We start from the raw sequence: 11484 nt of genomic DNA on the forward strand, positions 1-11484 counted from the left end.
TGGTAGCGCCTCCATGCTCTGGACACTACGCTGACAGACACAGCAAACCTTCTTGCCACAGCTCGCATTGATGTGCCATCCTGGATGAGCTGCACTACCTGAGCCACTTGTGTGGGTTGTAGACTCCGTCTCATGCTACCACGAAAGTGACCAGTGTGATTTCACAGAAGTGTGATTGACTTCGAGTTACATTGTGTTGTTTAAGTGTTCCCTTTATTATTTTGAGCAGTGTATATTACCTTTAAAATGACAGATGTGCTTTATCACACATCAGTCAATGGATCTAGATATTCATGTAGGGGGTATAGCTCAGTGGTAGAGCATTCGACTGCAGATCGAGAGGTCCCTGGTTCAAATCCGGGTGCCCCCTAACGGCATTTTGCAATGGACATTTCTTAAAAAAACTATTATTCCCTGGAAAAAGATTAGACATTATTTGCACAATAAGGGAGGTTGGTCCAGAGACATGGAGTAAAGTAGTTACCCCCTGAAATTGGGTTTGAGACTTGGCAGGTATGCTCACAGAACAAACCACTTGAGGCAGGGGCAGGCATATTCTGCACTCCACAGTTTCACCTATACTTTGAGCTTTGCTAGCAAATGTATAGTAAGAAATTATGTTAGTAGATCGTTTTTAACTAAAGTTTTCCCGTCAGAACAATGTCTGTTGTTATTTCAAATTTAAGTGCATGACAAGGGGAAGGATATCATCCCCTTCCCACCCGTAAACCACATTAATATTTGTTAAACACAATGAGGACAACAATGCAATAACATGAACCACAAAAAGCCAAGTAAGACTACAACCGCCTGATAAAAGGACGTGAAAAACAACCCTAAGTACACTTGATTCCCCCATTGTGTACTATAAATATGCCTACATTTTATCAGGCATTACAGTGTTCAAAAAGACCTTCCCAGGACCTCATTAATGAATAGGGAAGTCCAGTACCTTTCATACCTGCTGGCGCAGACAAAGCTCGCTGTCTGAAGAAAACCAGCTCCTGCACTAGAGCTGGCTCACACGTACATGGCCGCCATCAGAAATTTTGGGAGATGGTCTGGGCCCCCAGATTACTGCTGCCCGCCACAGCACCAGGGGTTTCTCTCCTACATGGCACAGACAAGCTGTTTGGGGGCACTGACAAGCTGTTGGGGGACAAAGAAGTCATTAAAATGTGTAGGGTGCTTGCTTTAGGGAAGTTAGGATGAGCCAAGCAGATGCACACAGAAAGTATTTTACTAAAATAATTGAAAAAAAATATTTGAAATTATTCAATTGAAAAAATGTAGAATATACATAAGTTTTATACTGTCTCATCAAAGATACTGCTGGTCATGTCACACTAACTGAAGTATAGCTGTAGGGTCATGTGCATGATCATAGAGAAGTTGACAAAAACTAATAAGCATTACCCTTCCACCAACCCACCCCTCTACCTTTTTATCCTCCCATCTATTCACTACGTTGAACCTCATTCATACCTTTTTGTTGACACCAGTGACTGACATGCTGAAGTTGACCGATTACTAAAACTAGTTTTTCTTGTTTCTCATACTCTGCCATTCTTGTATTTTGTCTCCCTTTCCTCTAAAACCTTGCTTAGTTTTATATTTACAAAACACTGTTATTAAAGAAAATGCGTTATGATATTTTTCAGCATAAGTGGCTTTTATTTCTGTCATCATCTGTATGTTTTTACATATACATAAGCTGCATTACCTCTCCACCCAAAAACCTAAATATCTTCATCAGGCCAAGCCACCTTCTTCTGTTGCTCTGTGGCCCAGTTCTTATGCTCACGTGCCCATTGTAGGTGCTTTCAGCAGTGGACAGGGGTCAGCATGGGCACCCTGACTGGTCTGCGGGTATGCAGCCCCATACGCAACAAACAGCATTAACGTTTTCAGCAATTTGAGCTACAGTAGCTCGTCTGTTGGATTTTGACCACACAGGCCAGCCTTTGCCCCAACGTGCATCAATGAGCCTTGGAGCCCCATGACCCGGATGCTGCTTCTTCGCTTTTCCACAGTGCTAATTGTGCCCATGATATCTAATACAATAGCTTTTTTTTTCTAAATTATTTTTTATAAATGGTCTTTAACTTAAATACCATTTAAAAGGTAGGCATTTTCATGCATTGCTATTGTTTTTCTTAAAAGATTAAATATATAGAATTTATACAGGGGATTCATTTTAAAGCAGTGCTATTTTATCTGTTTTATCTAATTCTAACATTCCTTATCTTTCCTATTTAACCTTATTTAACCTGTATATCAGTGCTGCAATCGTGGTAAATAATAATAGATAGTGCTGATCAGTGTAGACAGAGATAAGACTTTGATGCCTTTGAGCTGAAGGTTCAGCTTTCTGCAGTCAAGAAGCTCTGCATCAGCAGCACTGACTGAATAAATGGTTACCGATATCTGGATACGGCTCCTAATTTTAAGACTGATGACAAGCCAAGTGGATATTAGATTTTTAACTGGGAGGCTCACCTACACCAAACAATTCTGAATTCAGCATATCCTTGCAAAGGATTTCAGTTTGACTCAGTGGATAAAACTTGGCTTTGGGAATACTGAAAACATCATTCTATCTGCCTTTCTGGGTCCCATAAATCCTGAGAAGTGAAAACTATTCCAGAAGTGTATTCTAAGTTGACTTTACTACAGACTTTTTTCTTTACATCAGAAATTCTCAGCCTTTTTTTATATAAGCATTTGATAGGAAAACTTACTTTAAGGGTACATGGCTGTGGGAATCTGTTATTATGAGTTCTTGGTTGAGACATACTGAAACTGGGGTAGCTTATAATAAATTGTCACCTCTGACCAGAGACATCAGCATACTCCATGTCTATTTGAAACATTTTTTTAAAATACCATGTTCTTCTCTGTTCTATTTTTGCATAATATAGTGTTTTCAGGTGGCTGCATGTTAGCCATGTGCATGTGTTCTAGCTCTGTTATCGCAGCTCAATCTACTAGACAAGCACTCTGACGCCTTATCACACTGCCTGCGGTAAACAATACAAAGGCTCATTGTTAATCATCCTCTTGGCCATTCTGGCTAAAGAAAGTCATAAAGAATCAGGTCATTGTGGTTCTTGTGCAGAGAAAGTCACCCAAAATATCACATGACTGCAACAATGGCAGCTTCCAGGTCTGCAGATAAAGGACGTTTATTTGAACAAAAGAATATAAAACCAGGTTTTTGTCAAGGTTAACCTACATTACTCTATACAGCACTGTATTTAATGCTCAAGTTCAAAAAAATGTTTTTTCCTTTGGGCTTCCCCTTTAAGTATCTCTTATTGGAAAATAAACGTAATAATCATGCTCTACAATGATTAGGTTCAAAGGACACCAGGTTTTCATAACACTGTGAGCTGCATGATAAAGTTTTGTATTTTTAAAACAATTTTATGGACAACTTATTGGATGGACATAAGGCAACATTTTTTTTCGATGGCTCACATAATTTACTACCATTAAAATATATTTTTTCTAGTAGGAGCTAACCACACAGTTTGCAAAATTGACCTGCAGACATTATTATTACTAAAGACCCTGTTGCCACATTAAACAAAATGACAGAATTTATACCGGCACACCTGCGCAGCTCCTGGAAATCTTTCGCTTTCCCTAAAAAGTGAGACGTGGGTAGTTAAGTACTACAAGGAAACATCTTGATGTCCTGCATCTAGAACTCTTGTCAGTGTGGGCTGTGAGCCTGGTGAAAATCAACCTTATGTTATTAGATCTTTTAAAGATCTTTCTGCAACAAACCTGCATCACACTGCTCACGTGAACTCAGTCATGTCAAGTTGCTCCTAGTTCAAACATACAAGTTACTTCAGTGGTAGTCTCCTTTATTTGTTTACCTTTCTGGGCTAACACAGGACATCTCCCTTGGCTTCAGATGTTTCCCAACTGCAAAGAAAGCCACAATTAAAACCCCAAAACCAAATTGTTGCAATGGACTAAATGAGAAAGAACATGGTTGAACAAATGGTTTACTTACTAGAGTGTTGGTGGTGGAATTTGCAGTAGAGTTGTGGTTTCAACTCATTGACCTCACCATACATTACGTTATGAACTTCTATTACAGGAATAACTTTGAAGGCCCTGTATAATAAACAGTTAAAATTAATGAGATTTCTCCAAAGTATTTTAACTCTCTAAATTCTACATTAGACAGGGTATGGTCAGCCCCCCTAGCTTTAAGAAACTGCCAGTGTTGGCGCTTCATAATGAATAGTAAATGGAGGAGTTGAAACTAGAACTCTCCTGTCAATATCTCTTCAGTAAACAGACCCCACTGACAGCTGAAAATGCTTTCAGCCTACACCCTTAAGTGGTTTAATAACAGTGCTTGTGAAAAACATTACTTATTAGCAGGTAAAGATATTTCAAATTATGTCACCTGTGTTCTAGCAGGGATTTCGTTTGTGATATGCCACTTAAAAAAGCACCAGTAGGCTTGCTCAGATATCATTAAATCCAAGTAGAATATGAAGGACTGAGAATTACCCATTCACCAACACACTGGCATTAACCTTAGGATGTACCTGTACATCCCTACAAGCTGTGCCAAGAAGTCGATTAGGACATACTGATATGTCCTGACTTTGCTGCGGTGGCAGGGGCACTTCATACATGGGATACAGGGGAGATCAGGCTGTCTATTGCTCTAGCACTGCTGGGCTGCTGCCAACCAATCGTGTGTAACAGTGCTCAAAGTGAGCGCCAGTACACAATTATATAAAGAATGCCCGATCACGCAATTGAGCATTGCCTTCCGGTAGGTATTAGTGCTGTGGCCCTGTTGTTGCTGAACATAAATTGGGTTGTTGTGCAATTGTGGCATCTACGGTATAGAAGAAATGTTTTTTTTATATATTTTAGTAAAGGTTTTTATATTTATAAGGTTTATATCTAATTATATATATAATATAATACTCACAGAGGTAGGACCCCAGCTTAACGATACTGCCTCTTCAGCAGCAGATCGAATCCTGCAGTATGCCCCCACTGAATGATTATGTCTGGCCAAAAACTAAAAACACAATGTGTGGTCGTGTCATTTGACAGCCACTGGCCTTGCCTTGTACAGGGATGGAATGAATTCAAGGTAAAAAAAACCCTGTAAGGTGCAATGAAATAGGAATTTTAGTTTTAAAAATGAGGCGCTACCAGTGGTACTTTTAGCTCTCTAGTCCCGTGGGCTTGTGACATCCAGCTTATTACGCACGTATCAATGTAAGTAAGGTATCTTGGGCTTTAACCCACAACAAACTTTAACAAATCTCATTATATCCTACAGAAACTGCCACATGCATTACACTTCCTTCCCAGTGGTATATAATTAAGTGGGGATCTAGTACATATATAAATATTATTTTGCTTGATTTTCTAACCACCATTGCATATACCATATATAGTCCTCTCCTACTGTTTGACTTTCCCCCTCAACTTAGATTGTAAGCTTGCAAGAGCGGGCCTCTCTTCTCTTTTTGTACCGATTTTCTGTTTGTGATTCTAATTTATTTTACTGACTCTGTTGTAATAGCGCTATGGAATCTGCTGGCGCTATATAAATAAATATAATATATTAATTATCATATTCATTAGGGCAAGCATATTATTCATTAAAAATATTACGATAACATTTTATTTTGCACGAGTTATCTATTTACATCCTTACATGCAAAGTAGTCTACATTTAAGTGTGATGCAAATGAACTGAACAATAGTTCTAATTATCAGTACAAAGTGCAGTAGTCAGTGGCTGTAATATGCTTTCACGCAAACACTTGTCTCAGACAGTTTGCTGTTCCTCCTACCTATGCTCTGTTGGTTATATTTACTCACCTAGATCATTATCTGAACAAACTGCTGCATGTTGAGATATGAGGGCATGTGCACACCCATTATGTTAACTGACGAGGGCTGAGTGGCTGCAACACATGGTGAATTTCCCATGGTCTCGGAACACAGTCGGAATCTCAAATTACCTAATGCATTAATATGGACTGGAAATTGATTGTATTGCTAGTAACTGGAGAAAAAAATAATAAAAAAAAAATAATTATATTTAACTCTGAATTTCTACAGAGTGGTCTATACCAGTAAATTAAAGTACATCACAGGGCTATCTCTACTTAACACAGTCTGATGCAGCAAAATAGGATGTCATCAAAACATGTCAAACCAATAATTGTATGTAGATCAGTACATTGCTCAAGAGTGGTGAGCAGTGTAGACACAGGGTCCCTGTTTTCCATGACGATCTCTGTGGCCACACACAGGAGATGGCTGCACAAGGGCAGATAGTCTACTGGCTAATGTCCTGGTATCCTGGTAAAACATTAAGGCTTTGGTTATAGACTATTGCTACTATCAGGGTGTCCGAAAATATGTTTTCCTATGTTATAATTTGGAACTGTGTGATGATAAAATAGCAGCTGTTGGAAGTTGCCAACTTGGAATTCTTTCACAAACAGAAACTGAAAATATATTGAGCCCTCACTGAGAGCCAGTTCTGTCTTCTTGAAGGATTAAGAGTGGAAAGCTATGTGTCTAGTAGTAGACCCAAACAGGCAAAAGAAAGAGTCCGAGGAGAAAGCGTAGCTTGACTGAATATATTTTATTAATATGTTATGATTATCATACTTTCTGATAATCCACTATGGGTATAAGGCCATGGGAACTGGGAGTCTTGAGAAGTACACTCTCAGCATATTTTAACATACATAAGCCAGGGATATGATGACACATTGAACATGACTGGCAATAAATAACTACAAAACACATTAGCAGCAGATAAAATTAGTGGCCTCATCAAAAGATACCAACAAGCATTTGAAGTCCTCCTGGGATCTCGTGGACCCCCTGCATAACAGGGGTCGCAGGGGTCTTCATTATGCTCCTGCTTCACTTCACAGACACAAAGGAGAAAGAACTATGGAATATGTCAAAGAAACACAAGTATATACTGTGTGCGCATGTGGTGTATGTGGGCTATGTTTTGGCCCTTAGCATGGATCCCATAAAAAAAAACGTACCTTGAAACATACATTTAGACATTGATTGTGGTGTTTGATTTGTACCATTTATAAAAGTTCCTACAAGACTACAGTAGATGATTTTATGTGATGTTGGCAAATTCCTTCCCTTCTTCCTCTTATCAAATTTATTTACAGAAAGACAGACATCCAATGCATGTGACATGAAAAAGATTTAATCCTACAACAGCTTTCAAATGAAAAGTCTACTACGATGTTTCAAACACACAAGCCCACAATTTTGTTCTGTGTCATAATTTTAAACTCTTGCTACTGGTTCATTGCCCTGTGTAGGTAGAGACTCAGCACTTCTTAGATTGTTCAAGAAAGCTCACTTTGAGAGATATGAGGAACAAAATACACAACAGAATGCTGCCACAACTTATCAACCACAGGATGTTGCAAATGCATCCAAAGGGACATTCCCGTGAGGATAGCATCTTCACGGTGATAAACATCTACGCTGAGAAAATGGACTGGGTGTATTTAACCACAGTTTTTGTAGCGATAATTTATTGTGTAACTGATATTATTATGCAATGGAACATTACTACAAGTATTTTTTTTTTTGTCAAAGTGTTTCGGTGGAAATAACCTTTATCTCATGCATGATGCATCAAGAAGGATATTCATGCACCCTCATGAAGACCCACCTTAATCGATTATGTAGATATATGGTGAAGGGAAAGGCGAGTCCTTAAATCGAGGGTGTTTAGGATCCAGCAGGTACAAAGGAAGAGGTGAGGCAGAGTGCTGGAAGGAAAGTATTTAGGAGCCAGCGTGCTTTTAGGGCTGTACCCCAGCCATTAATTACGGTCTGGGGCCTTTAAAAGACTGGTTGTAAACAGCATGGCTCAGAAGTAACCTGGGCTCTGAAGCTGCAATATTGTATGGAACTGTGCTTTGGGAGGGGGGGACACTGCTATTTAGTGTTTGGCGCTATTATTTGGCGAGTTGGAACAGACTAGTTGTCCAACCAGATTTTGTTTTGGTTCATGTTTTGTTTGTATGAAATAAATGCTTTCCTCTCATTATTGAGGAGAAAAAGAGGGTGTATAATCTACAAATTTAAAAAAGGTTATCATAAATGTATAATATTAGCTCCTAACCTTCCTAACTCACATGGTCCCTGGGGGTTTCCGGTAAAAAAACTGGTTAATATAGCTGTCCTATTTGCTAATATTCAATAAAAAGTTGAGAGAAGGTTACTGGCACAGTCACTAAAAAATCCATTCATTTTTTCGTCATAATGTGCAATGTCATCCATACACATTTCAATAGGGAAAGCTAAATAGAAGATTGCTTATTGTTCTGTGCCCCACCCGGTATGATAATAAATAATGATACGTCCGTTTGTCATCTCCATGCCTAGGGCTTGTGAGAAACAAAACAACTCCACCGTACGTGGGTTTATACAGTTAATTGTTATTATTCAATCAGTCTGCTAGGTTCCGGTTTTCCAGATGCGGTTGGAGGCACTAGGAACGGATGGCTGATTCATACACTTGTGACATAAGCATGAGATATCCTTGTTTTCCTCCTCCTTAGTTTTCGTGTCTCTCTTCTCGATAGAGGGCTGCAAAGTGTTAAGCATAAACCAGTTTGACAAGTGTGTAGGAAAGACGTCTATGAAAAAATAGCATTAAAATAAAAATGGCTTCACACAGAATTCCCCTAAACTATAACCAAACCATTGTTTTCCTGATGGGAACAATATACAAAGCGTTGTATATGCAGTGACACAGCACTGAGATCATTAATGTACTTTTTCCACTCGGAAACCCCCCCCCCAAAATATAGAATGGATTCTGTTAAGACAGAAATACCTTTCCAGAGTTGTTTTTACCCAAACCAGTCTGCAAAAGGAGGACTTGATGGAATTATTCGGTTTTCAGGGAAACCTAGTATAATATGGTGGCAATTGTGAGGTCGAGAAGTGACAAAGTACATTGTTGGTAGTTCAGCTTTCTTTACAAACATAATCAATGTTTCTTATTTTTTTAATCGAAAATTCCATTTTACGGCTAGGAGAACTAGTGCAATGTGTAGCTGTCATGCCCAGTAATCCATTAGATTTTGGTTGGCCCACGGTTCTGTACAGGTCACTATTTATCAAGTAATTATCAGAGGGCCGCCATCAAGGGTAAAGCCGGTATGTCTGTAAGGGGCCCAGTCTCCAGGGGGGTCAAGACCCCTCATGGAGCTGCACTGGTCCTAGCCCTCCGTGCCCACCTTTCTTGCTTTTCACAGGCACAGTGTGTAGAGACTTGAAGGCTGCAGGAAGCACAAGATAACAGTTGTAACATCAGCAAGGGATCATAAACAAACCCACGCTGAGGTCACATTCTCTTGCCTCCTGCCGCTTTGCCCTGTGCTACACACCTGGACTACAGCAAGTAAGAAAGAAAGTACAGAAAAGACAGGCACAAGGGGTATAATAAATGTGGAGGGTTCAGAAGTGTATGGACAATGGTGGGAGGGATACATAAGGGAATAAACTAAAGGTAGAACGAGGCAGAGGGGCATGTAGACTGGGGGGAGGCACATGGGTATGGACAGTGAGGGGAGATGCAGGGCTACAGACATTGAGGTAGGAAACCTCCTACCATCATTGTGTACCCTTACTCCATTGTTAAAGTGGGTAGATACTGCAGAAGGTTATAGATCCAGAAGCAGATGGGTAAGGACACTGTGGGCGAGGGTGGCAGAGAGCTATGGGCCGTGAAGAGGTGTGACGGGGACAATGGGGGAACAGGAAAATGGAAACAGGGGTCTGCAAAAGAGAAGTGGTCTCAGAGAACATGGGGAGTGGTTGCAATTTTGATGGTAGGCCCGGGCACATATATTCAAAATTCCTGATGGCAGTCCAGAGGTGGTGCAAATGGTACTGGTGCTAGAATGGGAATAAAGAAGGATTAGAATATAATGTGAAAGAATTGGTACACTGTGGTGTGATAGCCGTGGTCAGCCGACAAATTTTATGAAAAAGTAAGACAATGGGTGTCAGGGAATATGTTGCTACTGATGAATGTAAGCAAAGGGTTTGGTGCTTGTGGCAGATACATGGTAACAAAAGAGTATGTGTACGTGAAATGGATTACTACTGATTCCTTAAGCAAAGGATGCGATTCTGATGATGCTGACAGCATTAAACACAACTGGGAAAAGTTGATCTGACCTAGCACACCTTATTTTGATACAATGAAAATATATTTTGAATTTTAATTTAAAAAAAACTTTGAAACCTAACCGAAGTGTATTTTTTTTGTTATTTTCTATCAGGACACAAAGATATGGACAACATCCGACTTCTCATGAAAACACTCCTTAGGACCTTCTTAGTTGAATTATTCCTTGTTTAGACATGCGAAAGCTCGATACATGCGTACATCTAGAGCCTTTCTGTAAGAGAAGATACATAATACTGTATATAATTCTATACCTGTGTGGTTTAGCATAGTTCTTCATCCTGCATCCGTGAATTCTCTGCTTTAGGAAATATACATTAAGACCAAACACTCGACTTGCTGAGGGCCCACCTATAATATACTGGAGTAAACCGGGAAGATCTCTCTAGAATACATGCTATGAAGAAATGTTTGCTCTGTATGTTGTCCAGAAGAAAGAAGACCTTGGGTAGCGAGCATTGGAGAGTATTTCACCTGTTTTACGGACTCCATAAACATGTTCCAACTACATATGTATTTTTCACGTATGAGACTGTGTTCTTTGCGCTTAAGTTGAGAGTTATTTTCCTGAAGTTCTGAATTTATCCACCTCCTTTTACCACTAGAAGATTAGTACGTTATGTGCTTTGGCCACTGGTGGCAATATACTCTGCATCATACAAAACCAGAAAACCTGAATGTAACCATTTATTTGTCTAGCACATACCTTACATTCTGTCACTAATAGTACAGTTAACACTAATCATAGAGCATAAAACGTGCCTATATGTTACCATTTTGACATCATACTGTGGCTTTTGATACGTTATTAGCGTAACATTTCAACCTACCATCAGCCTACTATGGATTTAGGACACTAAATACCCCTCTCATTCCCCAATTTGTTAGAAAACTCTTATTAAAAGTTAAAAAACAGGTAAATGAGCAATAGAAAGTGGTGGTCTTCTTTATGGAAGTCCCTTTGCATAAGTTTTGCACTCTTAGCACCCCAGCATGTATAACAGGCGTTCATAGCAATGGCACACACTTTGTTTAATGAATGAAGCTGCGCATGCACAGAGACCCAGTACTGTCAAACTATCATAAAGATGCCTACGGGTGGGGAACGGGGCAACATGTATCACTGATGCAGTTAACCCTATGTTTCCCTGCATTAAAATTATAGTGAGCGGGGTTTACCAATGCACCCATTTTTGCAACAGTATATACATGGCAATTGGTGAATA

The 11484-nt window shown here is 39.6% G+C and overlaps 1 non-coding gene across 1 annotated transcript; it reads left to right on the forward strand.

Moving 5' to 3' along the window:
- Nucleotides 1-298: 298 nt before the first annotated feature.
- On the forward strand, nt 299-370 carry TRNAC-GCA (transfer RNA cysteine (anticodon GCA)). Its single transcript has one exon. It is a non-coding gene; the product is annotated as a tRNA-Cys (tRNA).
- The last annotated feature ends 11114 nt before the right edge of the window (nt 371-11484 follow it).

The sequence above is a fragment of the Spea bombifrons genome, chromosome 2, assembly GCF_027358695.1.
Source record: "Spea bombifrons isolate aSpeBom1 chromosome 2, aSpeBom1.2.pri, whole genome shotgun sequence".
Taxonomy (NCBI): domain Eukaryota; kingdom Metazoa; phylum Chordata; class Amphibia; order Anura; family Pelobatidae; genus Spea; species Spea bombifrons.